The sequence below is a fragment of the Balaenoptera borealis genome (assembly GCF_965194805.1).
Source record: "Balaenoptera borealis genome assembly, contig: HAP1_SCAFFOLD_833, whole genome shotgun sequence".
In the NCBI taxonomy this organism is placed as follows: Eukaryota; Metazoa; Chordata; class Mammalia; order Artiodactyla; family Balaenopteridae; genus Balaenoptera; species Balaenoptera borealis.
Window position 1 is genome coordinate 94856 of NW_028123369.1, and position 21137 is coordinate 115992.

Genomic DNA, 21137 nt, shown 5'->3' on the forward strand with positions numbered 1-21137 from the left:
CTGACGCTAGGCCTCACTCAGGCCCTGTTGCTCTCCCAGAGTCAGGCACTGACGCTGTCCCTACCTGAAGCCCTGACACGGGTCCTAAATAAGGCCCTGATACTGTAACTAAGCTCTTGACACTATCCCTAGGTCATTTCCTGACACGATCCCTAAACTTTACCCTAACCCTGTCCCTAGCAAATGTCCTGCCTCTTATGCTAACTAAAGCCCTTATGCTGTGACTACCTCAGGCCCTGAATTTAGTCCCAAGGCCGTGATACTGTCCCTAACTAAGGCCCTAACACTATTCCTAACTCAGGCCCTGACACTGTACCTAACAGAGGCCCAGATGCTAGTACTAACTAAGACCTTGACACTGTCCCTAACTAAGGCCCTGCTGCCGTCAATACCTAATGTCCTGACACTATCCTGAGGTAATTTCCGGTCCCATCTCTTACCAAACTCTTGAAACTGTCCCTAAGTAAGCCCTGACGCTGTCCCTAAGGGAGGCCCTAAGGCTGTCCCTAACAGAGGCCCTGATAATGTCTTTAACAAAGCCCCTGAGGCTGATCCTACCAAGGCCCTTATGCTGCTCCTAAGTCATGCCCTGATACTATCCCTAGCTAAGGCTCTGACACTAGGCCTCACTCAAGCCCTGTCGCTCTCCCTAAGTCAGGCTCTGACGCTATCCCTACCTGAAGCCCTGACGCTGGTCCTAAATTAGGCCCTGATGCCCTAAGTAACTAAGGTCTTGACACTATCCCTAGGTCATGCCCTGACACAATCCCTAGACCTTAACCTAACCTTGTCTTTAACTAATGTTGAGCTTCTTATGCTAAGTAAATCCCTGATGCTGTTCCTAACTAAGGCCCTAAAATTAGTCCCGAGGCCGTGACCCTGGCCCTAACTGAGGCCTGGAGGCTCGTCCTAACTCAGGCCCTGACACTGTCCCTAACTAAGGCCCTGACACTACACCTAACTCAGTCCCTGACACTGTACCTAACAAAGGCTCTGATGCTAGTCCTAAGTCAGGCTGAGACACTGTCTCTAAGGCCCTGCTGCAGTCAATATCTAAAGTCCTGACATTATCCCGAGCTAATATCCTGACCCATGTCTTACCAAGGTCCTGAAACTGTCCCAAAGTAAGCCCTGACGCTGTCCCTAAGTGAGGCCCTGAGGCGGTCCCTAACAGAGGCCCTGAGAATGTCTTTAACGAAGACCCTAATGCTGATCCTACAGAGGCCCTTATACTGCTCCTAAGTCATGCCCTGACACTGCCCCTAACTCAGGCCCTAAAGATAGGCCTCACTTAGGCCCTGTTGCCGTACCTTAGTTAGGCTCTGACGCTGTCCGTACGTGAAGCCCTGACACTGGTCCTGATGAAGGCCCTGACGCTGGTCCTAACTAAGGCCCTGATGCTCTCAATAACTAAGGTCTTCACCCTATCCCTAGCTCACATCCTGACACTACCACTGGCCTGGAACCTGACTCTGTCCCGAGCTAACGTCCTGCCCCTTATCCTCACCGAAGCCGTAATGCTCTCCCTAGCTAAGGCCCAGACTAGTCCTAATTAAGGCCCTGACACTGTCCCTAACTAAGGCCCGGAATCTATCTCTAATATAGGCCCTGCTGCCGGCAATAACGAAAATCCGGACACTATCCTGAGCTAATATCCTGACCCATTTCTAACCAAGGTCCTGACACCGTCCCTAAGAAAGCCCTGTCGCTGTTCCTAAGTGAAGACCTGAGGCTGTCCGTAACTCAGGCCCTGAAGCTATGCCTAACTGAGGCCTTGACGCTGTGACTAACTCAGGCCCTGATCACGTCTGTAACGAAGACACTAATGCTGATGCAACAAAGGCCCTGATGCTGCTCCTACATCATGCCCTGACAGTGTCCCCAGCTATGGGCCTGACGCTAGGCCTCACTCAGGCCCTGTTGCTCTCCCAGAGTCAGGCACTGACGCTGTCCCTACCTGAAGCCCTGACACGGGTCCTAAATAAGGCCCTGATACTGTAACTAAGCTCTTGACACTATCCCTAGGTCATTTCCTGACACGATCCCTAAACTTTACCCTAACCCTGTCCCTAGCAAATGTCCTGCCTCTTACGCTAACTAAAGCCCTTATGCTGTGACTACCTCAGGCCCTGAATTTAGTCCCAAGGCCGTGATACTGTCCCTAACTAAGGCCCTAACACTATTCCTAACTCAGGCCCTGACACTGTACCTAACAGAGGCCCAGATGCTAGTACTAACTAAGACCTTGACACTGTCCCTAACTAAGGCCCTGCTGCCGTCAATACCTAATGTCCTGACACTATCCTGAGGTAATTTCCGGTCCCATCTCTTACCAAACTCTTGAAACTGTCCCTAAGTAAGCCCTGACGCTGTCCCTAAGGGAGGCCCTAAGGCTGTCCCTAACAGAGGCCCTGATAATGTCTTTAACAAAGCCCCTGAGGCTGATCCTACCAAGGCCCTTATGCTGCTCCTAAGTCATGCCCTGATACTATCCCTAGCTAAGGCTCTGACACTAGGCCTCACTCAAGCCCTGTCGCTCTCCCTAAGTCAGGCTCTGACGCTATCCCTACCTGAAGCCCTGACGCTGGTCCTAAATTAGGCCCTGATGCCCTAAGTAACTAAGGTCTTGACACTATCCCTAGGTCATGCCCTGACACAATCCCTAGACCTTAACCTAACCTTGTCTTTAACTAATGTTGAGCTTCTTATGCTAAGTAAATCCCTGATGCTGTTCCTAACTAAGGCCCTAAAATTAGTCCCGAGGCCGTGACCCTGGCCCTAACTGAGGCCTGGAGGCTCGTCCTAACTCAGGCCCTGACACTGTCCCTAACTAAGGCCCTGACACTACACCTAACTCAGTCCCTGACACTGTACCTAACAAAGGCTCTGATGCTAGTCCTAAGTCAGGCTGAGACACTGTCTCTAAGGCCCTGCTGCAGTCAATATCTAAAGTCCTGACATTATCCCGAGCTAATATCCTGACCCATGTCTTACCAAGGTCCTGAAACTGTCCCAAAGTAAGCCCTGACGCTGTCCCTAAGTGAGGCCCTGAGGCGGTCCCTAACAGAGGCCCTGAGAATGTCTTTAACGAAGACCCTAATGCTGATCCTACAGAGGCCCTTATACTGCTCCTAAGTCATGCCCTGACACTGCCCCTAACTCAGGCCCTAAAGATAGGCCTCACTTAGGCCCTGTTGCCGTACCTTAGTTAGGCTCTGACGCTGTCCGTACGTGAAGCCCTGACACTGGTCCTGATGAAGGCCCTGACGCTGGTCCTAACTAAGGCCCTGATGCTCTCAATAACTAAGGTCTTCACCCTATCCCTAGCTCACATCCTGACACTACCACTGGCCTGGAACCTGACTCTGTCCCGAGCTAACGTCCTGCCCCTTATCCTCACCGAAGCCGTAATGCTCTCCCTAGCTAAGGCCCAGACTAGTCCTAATTAAGGCCCTGACACTGTCCCTAACTAAGGCCCGGAATCTATCTCTAATATAGGCCCTGCTGCCGGCAATAACGAAAATCCGGACACTATCCTGAGCTAATATCCTGACCCATTTCTAACCAAGGTCCTGACACCGTCCCTAAGAAAGCCCTGTCGCTGTTCCTAAGTGAAGACCTGAGGCTGTCCGTAACTCAGTCCCTGAAGCTATGCCTAACTGAGGCCTTGACGCTGTGACTAACACAGGCCCTGATCACGTCTGTAACGAAGACACTAATGCTGATGCAACAAAGGCCCCGATGCTGATCCTACATCATGCCCTGACAGTGTCCCCAGCTAAGGACCTGACGCTAGGCCTCACTCAGGCCCTGTTGCTCTCCCAGAGTCAGGCACTGACGCTGTCCCTACCTGAAGCCCTGACACGGGTCCTAAATAAGGCCCTGATACTGTAACTAAGCTCTTGACACTATCCCTAGGTCATTTCCTGACACGATCCCTAAACTTTACCCTAACCCTGTCCCTAGCAAATGTCCTGCCTCTTATGCTAACTAAAGCCCTTATGCTGTGACTACCTCAGGCCCTGAATTTAGTCCCAAGGCCGTGATACTGTCCCTAACTAAGGCCCTAACACTATTCCTAACTCAGGCCCTGACACTGTACCTAACAGAGGCCCAGATGCTAGTACTAACTAAGGCCTTGACACTGTCCCTAACTAAGGCCCTGCTGCCGTCCATATCTAATGTCCTGACACTATCGTGTGGTAATTTCCGGACCCATCTCTTACCAAGCTCCTGAAACTGTCCCTAAGTAAGCCCTGACGCTGTCCCTAAGGGAGGCCCTAAGGCTGTCCCTAACAGAGGCCCTGATAATGTCTTTAACAAAGCCCCTGAGGCTGATCCTACCAAGGCCCTTATGCTGCTCCTAAGTCATGCCCTGATACTATCCCTAGCTAAGGCTCTGACACTAGGCCTCACTCAAGCCCTGTCGCTCTCCCTAAGTCAGGCTCTGACGCTATCCCTACCTGAAGCCCTGACGCTGGTCCTAAATTAGGCCCTGATGCCCTAAGTAACTAAGGTCTTGACACTATCCCTAGGTCATGCCCTGACACAATCCCTAGACCTTAACCTAACCTTGTCTTTAACTAATGTTGAGCTTCTTATGCTAAGTAAATCCCTGATGCTGTTCCTAACTAAGGCCCTAAAATTAGTCCCGAGGCCGTGACCCTGGCCCTAACTGAGGCCTGGAGGCTCGTCCTAACTCAGGCCCTGACACTGTCCCTAACTAAGGCCCTGACACTACACCTAACTCAGTCCCTGACACTGTACCTAACAAAGGCTCTGATGCTAGTCCTATGTCAGGCTGAGACACTGTCTCTAAGGCCCTGCTGCAGTCAATATCTAAAGTCCTGACATTATCCCGAGCTAATATCCTGACCCATGTCTTACCAAGGTCCTGAAACTGTCCCAAAGTAAGCCCTGACGCTGTCCCTAAGTGAGGCCCTGAGGCGATCCCTAACAGAGGCCCTGAGAATGTCTTTAACGAAGACCCTAATGCTGATCCTACAGAGGCCCTTATACTGCTCCTAAGTCATGCCCTGACACTGCCCCTAACTCAGGCCCTAAAGATAGGCCTCACTTAGGCCCTGTTGCCGTACCTTAGTTAGGCTCTGACGCTGTCCGTACGTGAAGCCCTGACACTGGTCCTGATGAAGGCCCTGACGCTGGTCCTAACTAAGGCCCTGATGCTCTCAATAACTAAGGTCTTCACCCTATCCCTAGCTCACATCCTGACACTACCACTGGCCTGGAACCTGACTCTGTCCCGAGCTAACGTCCTGCCCCTTATCCTCACCGAAGCCGTAATGCTCTCCCTAGCTAAGGCCCAGACTAGTCCTAATTAAGGCCCTGACACTGTCCCTAACTAAGGCCCGGAATCTAGCTCTAATATAGGCCCTGCTGCCGGCAATAACGAAAATCCGGACACTATCCTGAGCTAATATCCTGACCCATTTCTAACCAAGGTCCTGACACCGTCCCTAAGAAAGCCCTGTCGCTGTTCCTAAGTGAAGACCTGAGGCTGTCCGTAACTCAGTCCCTGAAGCTATGCCTAACTGAGGCCTTGACGCTGTGACTAACTCAGGCCCTGATCACGTCTGTAACGAAGACACTAATGCTGATGCAACAAAGGCCCCGATGCTGCTCCTACATCATGCCCTGACAGTGTCCCCAGCTATGGGCCTGACGCTAGGCCTCACTCAGGCCCTGTTGCTCTCCCAGAGTCAGGCACTGACGCTGTCCCTACCTGAAGCCCTGACACGGGTCCTAAATAAGGCCCTGATACTGTAACTAAGCTCTTGACACTATCCCTAGGTCATTTCCTGACACGATCCCTAAACTTTACCCTAACCCTGTCCCTAGCAAATGTCCTGCCTCTTACGCTAACTAAAGCCCTTATGCTGTGACTACCTCAGGCTCTGAATTTAGTCCCAAGGCCGTGATACTGTCCCTAACTAAGGCCCTAACACTATTCCTAACTCAGGCCCTGACACTGTACCTAACAGAGGCCCAGATGCTAGTACTAACTAAGGCCTTGACACTGTCCCTAACTAAGGCCCTGCTGCCGTCAATATCTAATGTCCTGACACTATCGTGTGGTAATTTCCGGACCCATCTCTTACCAAGCTCCTGAAACTGTCCCTAAGTAAGCCCTGACGCTGTCCCTAAGGGAGGCCCTAAGGCTGTCCCTAACAGAGGCCCTGATAATGTCTTTAACAAAGCCCCTGAGGCTGATCCTACCAAGGCCCTTATGCTGCTCCTAAGTCATGCCCTGATACTATCCCTAGCTAAGGCTCTGACACTAGGCCTCACTCAAGCCCTGTCGCTCTCCCTAAGTCAGGCTCTGACGCTATCCCTACCTGAAGCCCTGACGCTGGTCCTAAATTAGGTCCTGATGCCCTAAGTAACTAAGGTCTTGACACTATCCCTAGGTCATGCCCTGACACAATCCCTAGACCTTAACCTAACCTTGTCTTTAACTAATGTTGAGCTTCTTATGCTAAGTAAATCCCTGATGCTGTTCCTAACTAAGGCCCTAAAATTAGTCCCGAGGCCGTGACCCTGGCCCTAACTGAGGCCTGGAGGCTCGTCCTAACTCAGGCCCTGACACTGTCCCTAACTAAGGCCCTGACACTACACCTAACTCAGTCCCTGACACTGTACCTAACAAAGGCTCTGATGCTAGTCCTAAGTCAGGCTGAGACACTGTCTCTAAGGCCCTGCTGCAGTCAATATCTAAAGTCCTGACATTATCCCGAGCTAATATCCTGACCCATGTCTTACCAAGGTCCTGAAACTGTCCCAAAGTAAGCCCTGACGCTGTCCCTAAGTGAGGCCCTGAGGCGGTCCCTAACAGAGGCCCTGAGAATGTCTTTAACGAAGACCCTAATGCTGATCCTACAGAGGCCCTTATACTGCTCCTAAGTCATGCCCTGACACTGCCCCTAACTCAGGCCCTAAAGATAGGCCTCACTTAGGCCCTGTTGCCGTACCTTAGTTAGGCTCTGACGCTGTCCGTACGTGAAGCCCTGACACTGGTCCTGATGAAGGCCCTGACGCTGGTCCTAACTAAGGCCCTGATGCTCTCAATAACTAAGGTCTTCACCCTATCCCTAGCTCACATCCTGACACTACCACTGGCCTGGAACCTGACTCTGTCCCGAGCTAACGTCCTGCCCCTTATCCTCACCGAAGCCGTAATGCTCTCCCTAGCTAAGGCCCAGACTAGTCCTAATTAAGGCCCTGACACTGTCCCTAACTAAGGCCCGGAATCTATCTCTAATATAGGCCCTGCTGCCGGCAATAACGAAAATCCGGACACTATCCTGAGCTAATATCCTGACCCATTTCTAACCAAGGTCCTGACACCGTCCCTAAGAAAGCCCTGTCGCTGTTCCTAAGTGAAGACCTGAGGCTGTCCGTAACTCAGTCCCTGAAGCTATGCCTAACTGAGGCCTTGACGCTGTGACTAACACAGGCCCTGATCACGTCTGTAACGAAGACACTAATGCTGATGCAACAAAGGCCCCGATGCTGATCCTACATCATGCCCTGACAGTGTCCCCAGCTAAGGACCTGACGCTAGGCCTCACTCAGGCCCTGTTGCTCTCCCAGAGTCAGGCACTGACGCTGTCCCTACCTGAAGCCCTGACACGGGTCCTAAATAAGGCCCTGATACTGTAACTAAGCTCTTGACACTATCCCTAGGTCATTTCCTGACACGATCCCTAAACTTTACCCTAACCCTGTCCCTAGCAAATGTCCTGCCTCTTATGCTAACTAAAGCCCTTATGCTGTGACTACCTCAGGCCCTGAATTTAGTCCCAAGGCCGTGATACTGTCCCTAACTAAGGCCCTAACACTATTCCTAACTCAGGCCCTGACACTGTACCTAACAGAGGCCCAGATGCTAGTACTAACTAAGGCCTTGACACTGTCCCTAACTAAGGCCCTGCTGCCGTCCATATCTAATGTCCTGACACTATCGTGTGGTAATTTCCGGACCCATCTCTTACCAAGCTCCTGAAACTGTCCCTAAGTAAGCCCTGACGCTGTCCCTAAGGGAGGCCCTAAGGCTGTCCCTAACAGAGGCCCTGATAATGTCTTTAACAAAGCCCCTGAGGCTGATCCTACCAAGGCCCTTATGCTGCTCCTAAGTCATGCCCTGATACTATCCCTAGCTAAGGCTCTGACACTAGGCCTCACTCAAGCCCTGTCGCTCTCCCTAAGTCAGGCTCTGACGCTATCCCTACCTGAAGCCCTGACGCTGGTCCTAAATTAGGCCCTGATGCCCTAAGTAACTAAGGTCTTGACACTATCCCTAGGTCATGCCCTGACACAATCCCTAGACCTTAACCTAACCTTGTCTTTAACTAATGTTGAGCTTCTTATGCTAAGTAAATCCCTGATGCTGTTCCTAACTAAGGCCCTAAAATTAGTCCCGAGGCCGTGACCCTGGCCCTAACTGAGGCCTGGAGGCTCGTCCTAACTCAGGCCCTGACACTGTCCCTAACTAAGGCCCTGACACTACACCTAACTCAGTCCCTGACACTGTACCTAACAAAGGCTCTGATGCTAGTCCTATGTCAGGCTGAGACACTGTCTCTAAGGCCCTGCTGCAGTCAATATCTAAAGTCCTGACATTATCCCGAGCTAATATCCTGACCCATGTCTTACCAAGGTCCTGAAACTGTCCCAAAGTAAGCCCTGACGCTGTCCCTAAGTGAGGCCCTGAGGCGATCCCTAACAGAGGCCCTGAGAATGTCTTTAACGAAGACCCTAATGCTGATCCTACAGAGGCCCTTATACTGCTCCTAAGTCATGCCCTGACACTGCCCCTAACTCAGGCCCTAAAGATAGGCCTCACTTAGGCCCTGTTGCCGTACCTTAGTTAGGCTCTGACGCTGTCCGTACGTGAAGCCCTGACACTGGTCCTGATGAAGGCCCTGACGCTGGTCCTAACTAAGGCCCTGATGCTCTCAATAACTAAGGTCTTCACCCTATCCCTAGCTCACATCCTGACACTACCACTGGCCTGGAACCTGACTCTGTCCCGAGCTAACGTCCTGCCCCTTATCCTCACCGAAGCCGTAATGCTCTCCCTAGCTAAGGCCCAGACTAGTCCTAATTAAGGCCCTGACACTGTCCCTAACTAAGGCCCGGAATCTATCTCTAATATAGGCCCTGCTGCCGGCAATAACGAAAATCCGGACACTATCCTGAGCTAATATCCTGACCCATTTCTAACCAAGGTCCTGACACCGTCCCTAAGAAAGCCCTGTCGCTGTTCCTAAGTGAAGACCTGAGGCTGTCCGTAACTCAGGCCCTGAAGCTATGCCTAACTGAGGCCTTGACGCTGTGACTAACTCAGGCCCTGATCACGTCTGTAACGAAGACACTAATGCTGATGCAACAAAGGCCCCGATGCTGCTCCTACATCATGCCCTGACAGTGTCCCCAGCTATGGGCCTGACGCTAGGCCTCACTCAGGCCCTGTTGCTCTCCCAGAGTCAGGCACTGACGCTGTCCCTACCTGAAGCCCTGACACGGGTCCTAAATAAGGCCCTGATACTGTAACTAAGCTCTTGACACTATCCCTAGGTCATTTCCTGACACGATCCCTAAACTTTACCCTAACCCTGTCCCTAGCAAATGTCCTGCCTCTTACGCTAACTAAAGCCCTTATGCTGTGACTACCTCAGGCCCTGAATTTAGTCCCAAGGCCGTGATACTGTCCCTAACTAAGGCCCTAACACTATTCCTAACTCAGGCCCTGACACTGTACCTAACAGAGGCCCAGATGCTAGTACTAACTAAGGCCTTGACACTGTCCCTAACTAAGGCCCTGCTGCCGTCCATATCTAATGTCCTGACACTATCGTGTGGTAATTTCCGGACCCATCTCTTACCAAGCTCCTGAAACTGTCCCTAAGTAAGCCCTGACGCTGTCCCTAAGGGAGGCCCTAAGGCTGTCCCTAACAGAGGCCCTGATAATGTCTTTAACAAAGCCCCTGAGGCTGATCCTACCAAGGCCCTTATGCTGCTCCTAAGTCATGCCCTGATACTATCCCTAGCTAAGGCTCTGACACTAGGCCTCACTCAAGCCCTGTCGCTCTCCCTAAGTCAGGCTCTGACGCTATCCCTACCTGAAGCCCTGACGCTGGTCCTAAATTAGGCCCTGATGCCCTAAGTAACTAAGGTCTTGACACTATCCCTAGGTCATGCCCTGACACAATCCCTAGACCTTAACCTAACCTTGTCTTTAACTAATGTTGAGCTTCTTATGCTAAGTAAATCCCTGATGCTGTTCCTAACTAAGGCCCTAAAATTAGTCCCGAGGCCGTGACCCTGGCCCTAACTGAGGCCTGGAGGCTCGTCCTAACTCAGGCCCTGACACTGTCCCTAACTAAGGCCCTGACACTACACCTAACTCAGTCCCTGACACTGTACCTAACAAAGGCTCTGATGCTAGTCCTATGTCAGGCTGAGACACTGTCTCTAAGGCCCTGCTGCAGTCAATATCTAAAGTCCTGACATTATCCCGAGCTAATATCCTGACCCATGTCTTACCAAGGTCCTGAAACTGTCCCAAAGTAAGCCCTGACGCTGTCCCTAAGTGAGGCCCTGAGGCGATCCCTAACAGAGGCCCTGAGAATGTCTTTAACGAAGACCCTAATGCTGATCCTACAGAGGCCCTTATACTGCTCCTAAGTCATGCCCTGACACTGCCCCTAACTCAGGCCCTAAAGATAGGCCTCACTTAGGCCCTGTTGCCGTACCTTAGTTAGGCTCTGACGCTGTCCGTACGTGAAGCCCTGACACTGGTCCTGATGAAGGCCCTGACGCTGGTCCTAACTAAGGCCCTGATGCTCTCAATAACTAAGGTCTTCACCCTATCCCTAGCTCACATCCTGACACTACCACTGGCCTGGAACCTGACTCTGTCCCGAGCTAACGTCCTGCCCCTTATCCTCACCGAAGCCGTAATGCTCTCCCTAGCTAAGGCCCAGACTAGTCCTAATTAAGGCCCTGACACTGTCCCTAACTAAGGCCCGGAATCTATCTCTAATATAGGCCCTGCTGCCGGCAATAACGAAAATCCGGACACTATCCTGAGCTAATATCCTGACCCATTTCTAACCAAGGTCCTGACACCGTCCCTAAGAAAGCCCTGTCGCTGTTCCTAAGTGAAGACCTGAGGCTGTCCGTAACTCAGTCCCTGAAGCTATGCCTAACTGAGGCCTTGACGCTGTGACTAACTCAGGCCCTGATCACGTCTGTAACGAAGACACTAATGCTGATGCAACAAAGGCCCCGATGCTGCTCCTACATCATGCCCTGACAGTGTCCCCAGCTATGGGCCTGACGCTAGGCCTCACTCAGGCCCTGTTGCTCTCCCAGAGTCAGGCACTGACGCTGTCCCTACCTGAAGCCCTGACACTGGTCCTAAATAAGGCCCTGATACTGTAACTAAGCTCTTGACACTATCCCTAGGTCATTTCCTGACACGATCCCTAAACTTTACCCTAACCCTGTCCCTAGCAAATGTCCTGCCTCTTACGCTAACTAAAGCCCTTATGCTGTGACTACCTCAGGCCCTGAATTTAGTCCCAAGGCCGTGATACTGTCCCTAACTAAGGCCCTAACACTATTCCTAACTCAGGCCCTGACACTGTACCTAACAGAGGCCCAGATGCTAGTACTAACTAAGGCCTTGACACTGTCCCTAACTAAGGCCCTGCTGCCGTCCATATCTAATGTCCTGACACTATCGTGTGGTAATTTCCGGACCCATCTCTTACCAAGCTCCTGAAACTGTCCCTAAGTAAGCCCTGACGCTGTCCCTAAGGGAGGCCCTAAGGCTGTCCCTAACAGAGGCCCTGATAATGTCTTTAACAAAGCCCCTGAGGCTGATCCTACCAAGGCCCTTATGCTGCTCCTAAGTCATGCCCTGATACTATCCCTAGCTAAGGCTCTGACACTAGGCCTCACTCAAGCCCTGTCACTCTCCCTAAGTCAGGCTCTGACGCTATCCCTACCTGAAGCCCTGACGCTGGTCCTAAATTAGGCCCTGATGCCCTAAGTAACTAAGGTCTTGACACTATCCCTAGGTCATGCCCTGACACAATCCCTAGACCTTAACCTAACCTTGTCTTTAACTAATGTTGAGCTTCTTATGCTAAGTAAATCCCTGATGCTGTTCCTAACTAAGGCCCTAAAATTAGTCCCGAGGCCGTGACCCTGGCCCTAACTGAGGCCTGGAGGCTCGTCCTAACTCAGGCCCTGACACTGTCCCTAACTAAGGCCCTGACACTACACCTAACTCAGTCCCTGACACTGTACCTAACAAAGGCTCTGATGCTAGTCCTAAGTCAGGCTGAGACACTGTCTCTAAGGCCCTGCTGCAGTCAATATCTAAAGTCCTGACATTATCCCGAGCTAATATCCTGACCCATGTCTTACCAAGGTCCTGAAACTGTCCCAAAGTAAGCCCTGACGCTGTCCCTAAGTGAGGCCCTGAGGCGGTCCCTAACAGAGGCCCTGAGAATGTCTTTAACGAAGACCCTAATGCTGATCCTACAGAGGCCCTTATACTGCTCCTAAGTCATGCCCTGACACTGCCCCTAACTCAGGCCCTAAAGATAGGCCTCACTTAGGCCCTGTTGCCGTACCTTAGTTAGGCTCTGACGCTGTCCGTACGTGAAGCCCTGACACTGGTCCTGATGAAGGCCCTGACGCTGGTCCTAACTAAGGCCCTGATGCTCTCAATAACTAAGGTCTTCACCCTATCCCTAGCTCACATCCTGACACTACCACTGGCCTGGAACCTGACTCTGTCCCGAGCTAACGTCCTGCCCCTTATCCTCACCGAAGCCGTAATGCTCTCCCTAGCTAAGGCCCAGACTAGTCCTAATTAAGGCCCTGACACTGTCCCTAACTAAGGCCCGGAATCTATCTCTAATATAGGCCCTGCTGCCGGCAATAACGAAAATCCGGACACTATCCTGAGCTAATATCCTGACCCATTTCTAACCAAGGTCCTGACACCGTCCCTAAGAAAGCCCTGTCGCTGTTCCTAAGTGAAGACCTGAGGCTGTCCGTAACTCAGGCCCTGAAGCTATGCCTAACTGAGGCCTTGACGCTGTGACTAACTCAGGCCCTGATCACGTCTGTAACGAAGACACTAATGCTGATGCAACAAAGGCCCTGATGCTGCTCCTACATCATGCCCTGACAGTGTCCCCAGCTATGGGCCTGACGCTAGGCCTCACTCAGGCCCTGTTGCTCTCCCAGAGTCAGGCACTGACGCTGTCCCTACCTGAAGCCCTGACACGGGTCCTAAATAAGGCCCTGATACTGTAACTAAGCTCTTGACACTATCCCTAGGTCATTTCCTGACACGATCCCTAAACTTTACCCTAACCCTGTCCCTAGCAAATGTCCTGCCTCTTATGCTAACTAAAGCCCTTATGCTGTGACTACCTCAGGCCCTGAATTTAGTCCCAAGGCCGTGATACTGTCCCTAACTAAGGCCCTAACACTATTCCTAACTCAGGCCCTGACACTGTACCTAACAGAGGCCCAGATGCTAGTACTAACTAAGACCTTGACACTGTCCCTAACTAAGGCCCTGCTGCCGTCAATACCTAATGTCCTGACACTATCCTGAGGTAATTTCCGGTCCCATCTCTTACCAAACTCTTGAAACTGTCCCTAAGTAAGCCCTGACGCTGTCCCTAAGGGAGGCCCTAAGGCTGTCCCTAACAGAGGCCCTGATAATGTCTTTAACAAAGCCCCTGAGGCTGATCCTACCAAGGCCCTTATGCTGCTCCTAAGTCATGCCCTGATACTATCCCTAGCTAAGGCTCTGACACTAGGCCTCACTCAAGCCCTGTCGCTCTCCCTAAGTCAGGCTCTGACGCTATCCCTACCTGAAGCCCTGACGCTGGTCCTAAATTAGGCCCTGATGCCCTAAGTAACTAAGGTCTTGACACTATCCCTAGGTCATGCCCTGACACAATCCCTAGACCTTAACCTAACCTTGTCTTTAACTAATGTTGAGCTTCTTATGCTAAGTAAATCCCTGATGCTGTTCCTAACTAAGGCCCTAAAATTAGTCCCGAGGCCGTGACCCTGGCCCTAACTGAGGCCTGGAGGCTCGTCCTAACTCAGGCCCTGACACTGTCCCTAACTAAGGCCCTGACACTACACCTAACTCAGTCCCTGACACTGTACCTAACAAAGGCTCTGATGCTAGTCCTAAGTCAGGCTGAGACACTGTCTCTAAGGCCCTGCTGCAGTCAATATCTAAAGTCCTGACATTATCCCGAGCTAATATCCTGACCCATGTCTTACCAAGGTCCTGAAACTGTCCCAAAGTAAGCCCTGACGCTGTCCCTAAGTGAGGCCCTGAGGCGGTCCCTAACAGAGGCCCTGAGAATGTCTTTAACGAAGACCCTAATGCTGATCCTACAGAGGCCCTTATACTGCTCCTAAGTCATGCCCTGACACTGCCCCTAACTCAGGCCCTAAAGATAGGCCTCACTTAGGCCCTGTTGCCGTACCTTAGTTAGGCTCTGACGCTGTCCGTACGTGAAGCCCTGACACTGGTCCTGATGAAGGCCCTGACGCTGGTCCTAACTAAGGCCCTGATGCTCTCAATAACTAAGGTCTTCACCCTATCCCTAGCTCACATCCTGACACTACCACTGGCCTGGAACCTGACTCTGTCCCGAGCTAACGTCCTGCCCCTTATCCTCACCGAAGCCGTAATGCTCTCCCTAGCTAAGGCCCAGACTAGTCCTAATTAAGGCCCTGACACTGTCCCTAACTAAGGCCCGGAATCTATCTCTAATATAGGCCCTGCTGCCGGCAATAACGAAAATCCGGACACTATCCTGAGCTAATATCCTGACCCATTTCTAACCAAGGTCCTGACACCGTCCCTAAGAAAGCCCTGTCGCTGTTCCTAAGTGAAGACCTGAGGCTGTCCGTAACTCAGGCCCTGAAGCTATGCCTAACTGAGGCCTTGACGCTGTGACTAACTCAGGCCCTGATCACGTCTGTAATGAAGACACTAATGCTGATGCAACAAAGGCCCTGATGCTGCTCCTACATCATGCCCTGACAGTGTCCCCAGCTATGGGCCTGACGCTAGGCCTCACTCAGGCCCTGTTGCTCTCCCAGAGTCAGGCACTGACGCTGTCCCTACCTGAAGCCCTGACACGGGTCCTAAATAAGGCCCTGATACTGTAACTAAGCTCTTGACACTATCCCTAGGTCATTTCCTGACACGATCCCTAAACTTTACCCTAACCCTGTCCCTAGCAAATGTCCTGCCTCTTATGCTAACTAAAGCCCTTATGCTGTGACTACCTCAGGCCCTGAATTTAGTCCCAAGGCCGTGATACTGTCCCTAACTAAGGCCCTAACACTATTCCTAACTCAGGCCCTGACACTGTACCTAACAGAGGCCCAGATGCTAGTACTAACTAAGACCTTGACACTGTCCCTAACTAAGGCCCTGCTGCCGTCAATACCTAATGTCCTGACACTATCCTGAGGTAATTTCCGGTCCCATCTCTTACCAAACTCTTGAAACTGTCCCTAAGTAAGCCCTGACGCTGTCCCTAAGGGAGGCCCTAAGGCTGTCCCTAACAGAGGCCCTGATAATGTCTTTAACAAAGCCCCTGAGGCTGATCCTACCAAGGCCCTTATGCTGCTCCTAAGTCATGCCCTGATACTATCCCTAGCTAAGGCTCTGACACTAGGCCTCACTCAAGCCCTGTCGCTCTCCCTAAGTCAGGCTCTGACGCTATCCCTACCTGAAGCCCTGACGCTGGTCCTAAATTAGGCCCTGATGCCCTAAGTAACTAAGGTCTTGACACTATCCCTAGGTCATGCCCTGACACAATCCCTAGACCTTAACCTAACCTTGTCTTTAACTAATGTTGAGCTTCTTATGCTAAGTAAATCCCTGATGCTGTTCCTAACTAAGGCCCTAAAATTAGTCCCGAGGCCGTGACCCTGGCCCTAACTGAGGCCTGGAGGCTCGTCCTAACTCAGGCCCTGACACTGTCCCTAACTAAGGCCCTGACACTACACCTAACTCAGTCCCTGACACTGTACCTAACAAAGGCTCTGATGCTAGTCCTAAGTCAGGCTGAGACACTGTCTCTAAGGCCCTGCTGCAGTCAATATCTAAAGTCCTGACATTATCCCGAGCTAATATCCTGACCCATGTCTTACCAAGGTCCTGAAACTGTCCCAAAGTAAGCCCTGACGCTGTCCCTAAGTGAGGCCCTGAGGCGGTCCCTAACAGAGGCCCTGAGAATGTCTTTAACGAAGACCCTAATGCTGATCCTACAGAGGCCCTTATACTGCTCCTAAGTCATGCCCTGACACTGCCCCTAACTCAGGCCCTAAAGATAGGCCTCACTTAGGCCCTGTTGCCGTACCTTAGTTAGGCTCTGACGCTGTCCGTACGTGAAGCCCTGACACTGGTCCTGATGAAGGCCCTGACGCTGGTCCTAACTAAGGCCCTGATGCTCTCAATAACTAAGGTCTTCACCCTATCCCTAGCTCACATCCTGACACTACCACTGGCCTGGAACCTGACTCTGTCCCGAGCTAACGTCCTGCCCCTTATCCTCACCGAAGCCGTAATGCTCTCCCTAGCTAAGGCCCAGACTAGTCCTAATTAAGGCCCTGACACTGTCCCTAACTAAGGCCCGGAATCTATCTCTAATATAGGCCCTGCTGCCGGCAATAACGAAAATCCGGACACTATCCTGAGCTAATATCCTGACCCATTTCTAACCAAGGTCCTGACACCGTCCCTAAGAAAGCCCTGTCGCTGTTCCTAAGTGAAGACCTGAGGCTGTCCGTAACTCAGTCCCTGAAGCTATGCCTAACTGAGGCCTTGACGCTGTGACTAACTCAGGCCCTCATCATGTCTGTAACGAAGACACTAATGCTGATGCAACAAAGGCCCCGATGCTGCTCCTACATCATGCCCTGACAGTGTCCCCAGCTATGGGCCTGACGCTAGGCCTCACTCAGGCCCTGTTGCTCTCCCAGAGTCAGGCACTGACGCTGTCCCTACCTGAAGCCCTGACACGGGTCCTAAATAAGGCCCTGATACTGTAACTAAGCTCTTGACACTATCCCTAGGTCATTTCCTGACACGATCCCTAAACTTTACCCTAACCCTGTCCCTAGCAAATGTCCTGCCTCTTACGCTAACTAAAGCCCTTATGCTGTGACTACCTCAGGCTCTGAATTTAGTCCCAAGGCCGTGATACTGTCCCTAACTAAGGCCCTAACACTATTCCTAACTCAGGCCCTGACACTGTACCTAACAGAGGCCCAGATGCTAGTACTAACTAAGGCCTTGACACTGTCCCTAACTAAGGCCCTGCTGCCGTCAATATCTAATGTCCTGACACTATCGTGTGGTAATTTCCGGACCCATCTCTTACCAAGCTCCTGAAACTGTCCCTAAGTAAGCCCTGACGCTGTCCCTAAGGGAGGCCCTAAGGCTGTCCCTAACAGAGGCCCTGATAATGTCTTTAACAAAGCCCCTGAGGCTGATCCTACCAAGGCCCTTATGCTGCTCCTAAGTCATGCCCTGATACTATCCCTAGCTAAGGCTCTGACACTAGGCCTCACTCAAGCCCTGTCGCTCTCCCTAAGTCAGGCTCTGACGCTATCCCTACCTGAAGCCCTGACGCTGGTCCTAAATTAGGTCCTGATGCCCTAAGTAACTAAGGTCTTGACACTATCCCTAGGTCATGCCCTGACACAATCCCTAGACCTTAACCTAACCTTGTCTTTAACTAATGTTGAGCTTCTTATGCTAAGTAAATCCCTGATGCTGTTCCTAACTAAGGCCCTAAAATTAGTCCCGAGGCCGTGACCCTGGCCCTAACTGAGGCCTGGAGGCTCGTCCTAACTCAGGCCCTGACACTGTCCCTAACTAAGGCCCTGACACTACACCTAACTCAGTCCCTGACACTGTACCTAACAAAGGCTCTGATGCTAGTCCTAAGTCAGGCTGAGACACTGTCTCTAAGGCCCTGCTGCAGTCAATATCTAAAGTCCTGACATTATCCCGAGCTAATATCCTGACCCATGTCTTACCAAGGTCCTGAAACTGTCCCAAAGTAAGCCCTGACGCTGTCCCTAAGTGAGGCCCTGAGGCGGTCCCTAACAGAGGCCCTGAGAATGTCTTTAACGAAGACCCTAATGCTGATCCTACAGAGGCCCTTATACTGCTCCTAAGTCATGCCCTGACACTGCCCCTAACTCAGGCCCTAAAGATAGGCCTCACTTAGGCCCTGTTGCCGTACCTTAGTTAGGCTCTGACGCTGTCCGTACGTGAAGCCCTGACACTGGTCCTGATGAAGGCCCTGACGCTGGTCCTAACTAAGGCCCTGATGCTCTCAATAACTAAGGTCTTCACCCTATCCCTAGCTCACATCCTGACACTACCACTGGCCTGGAACCTGACTCTGTCCCGAGCTAACGTCCTGCCCCTTATCCTCACCGAAGCCGTAATGCTCTCCCTAGCTAAGGCCCAGACTAGTCCTAATTAAGGCCCTGACACTGTCCCTAACTAAGGCCCGGAATCTATCTCTAATATAGGCCCTGCTGCCGGCAATAACGAAAATCCGGACACTATCCTGAGCTAATATCCTGACCCATTTCTAACCAAGGTCCTGACACCGTCCCTAAGAAAGCCCTGTCGCTGTTCCTAAGTGAAGACCTGAGGCTGTCCGTAACTCAGTCCCTGAAGCTATGCCTAACTGAGGCCTTGACGCTGTGACTAACACAGGCCCTGATCACGTCTGTAACGAAGACACTAATGCTGATGCAACAAAGGCCCCGATGCTGATCCTACATCATGCCCTGACAGTGTCCCCAGCTAAGGACCTGACGCTAGGCCTCACTCAGGCCCTGTTGCTCTCCCAGAGTCAGGCACTGACGCTGTCCCTACCTGAAGCCCTGACACGGGTCCTAAATAAGGCCCTGATACTGTAACTAAGCTCTTGACACTATCCCTAGGTCATTTCCTGACACGATCCCTAAACTTTACCCTAACCCTGTCCCTAGCAAATGTCCTGCCTCTTATGCTAACTAAAGCCCTTATGCTGTGACTACCTCAGGCCCTGAATTTAGTCCCAAGGCCGTGATACTGTCCCTAACTAAGGCCCTAACACTATTCCTAACTCAGGCCCTGACACTGTACCTAACAGAGGCCCAGATGCTAGTACTAACTAAGGCCTTGACACTGTCCCTAACTAAGGCCCTGCTGCCGTCCATATCTAATGTCCTGACACTATCGTGTGGTAATTTCCGGACCCATCTCTTACCAAGCTCCTGAAACTGTCCCTAAGTAAGCCCTGACGCTGTCCCTAAGGGAGGCCCTAAGGCTGTCCCTAACAGAGGCCCTGATAATGTCTTTAACAAAGCCCCTGAGGCTGATCCTACCAAGGCCCTTATGCTGCTCCTAAGTCATGCCCTGATACTATCCCTAGCTAAGGCTCTGACACTAGGCCTCACTCAAGCCCTGTCGCTCTCCCTAAGTCAGGCTCTGACGCTACCCTACCTGAAGCCCTGACGCTGGTCCTAAATTAGGCCCTGATGCCCTAAGTAACTAAGGTCTTGACACTATCCCTAGGTCATGCCCTGACACAATCCCTAGACCTTAACCTAACCTTGTCTTTAACTAATGTTGAGCTTCTTATGCTAAGTAAATCCCTGATGCTGTTCCTAACTAAGGCCCTAAAATTAGTCCCGAGGCCGTGACCCTGGCCCTAACTGAGGCCTGGAGGCTCGTCCTAACTCAGGCCCTGACACTGTCCCTAACTAAGGCCCTGACACTACACCTAACTCAGTCCCTGACACTGTACCTAACAAAGGCTCTGATGCTAGTCCTATGTCAGGCTGAGACACTGTCTCTAAGGCCCTGCTGCAGTCAATATCTAAAGTCCTGACATTATCCCGAGCTAATATCCTGACCCATGTCTTACCAAGGTCCTGAAACTGTCCCAAAGTAAGCCCTGACGCTGTCCCTAAGTGAGGCCCTGAGGCGATCCCTAACAGAGGCCCTGAGAATGTCTTTAACGAAGACCCTAATGCTGATCCTACAGAGGCCCTTATACTGCTCCTAAGTCATGCCCTGACACTGCCCCTAACTCAGGCCCTAAAGATAGGCCTCACTTAGGCCCTGTTGCCGTACCTTAGTTAGGCTCTGACGCTGTCCGTACGTGAAGCCCTGACACTGGTCCTGATGAAGGCCCTGACGCTGGTCCTAACTAAGGCCCTGATGCTCTCAATAACTAAGGTCTTCACCCTATCCCTAGCTCACATCCTGACACTACCACTGGCCTGGAACCTGACTCTGTCCCGAGCTAACGTCCTGCCCCTTATCCTCACCGAAGCCGTAATGCTCTCCCTAGCTAAGGCCCAGACTAGTCCTAATTAAGGCCCTGACACTGTCCCTAACTAAGGCCCGGAATCTAGCTCTAATATAGGCCCTGCTGCCGGCAATAACGAAAATCCGGACACTATCCTGAGCTAATATCCTGACCCATTTCTAACCAAGGTCCTGACACCGTCCCTAAGAAAGCCCTGTCGCTGTTCCTAAGTGAAGACCTGAGGCTGTCCGTAACTCAGTCCCTGAAGCTATGCCTAACTGAGGCCTTGACGCTGTGACTAACTCAGGCCCTGATCACGTCTGTAACGAAGACACTAATGCTGATGCAACAAAGGCCCCGATGCTGCTCCTACATCATGCCCTGACAGTGTCCCCAGCTATGGGCCTGACGCTAGGCCTCACTCAGGCCCTGTTGCTCTCCCAGAGTCAGGCACTGACGCTGTCCCTACCTGAAGCCCTGACACGGGTCCTAAATAAGGCCCTGATACTGTAACTAAGCTCTTGACACTATCCCTAGGTCATTTCCTGACACGATCCCTAAACTTTACCCTAACCCTGTCCCTAGCAAATGTCCTGCCTCTTACGCTAACTAAAGCCCTTATGCTGTGACTACCTCAGGCCCTGAATTTAGTCCCAAGGCCGTGATACTGTCCCTAACTAAGGCCCTAACACTATTCCTAACTCAGGCCCTGACACTGTA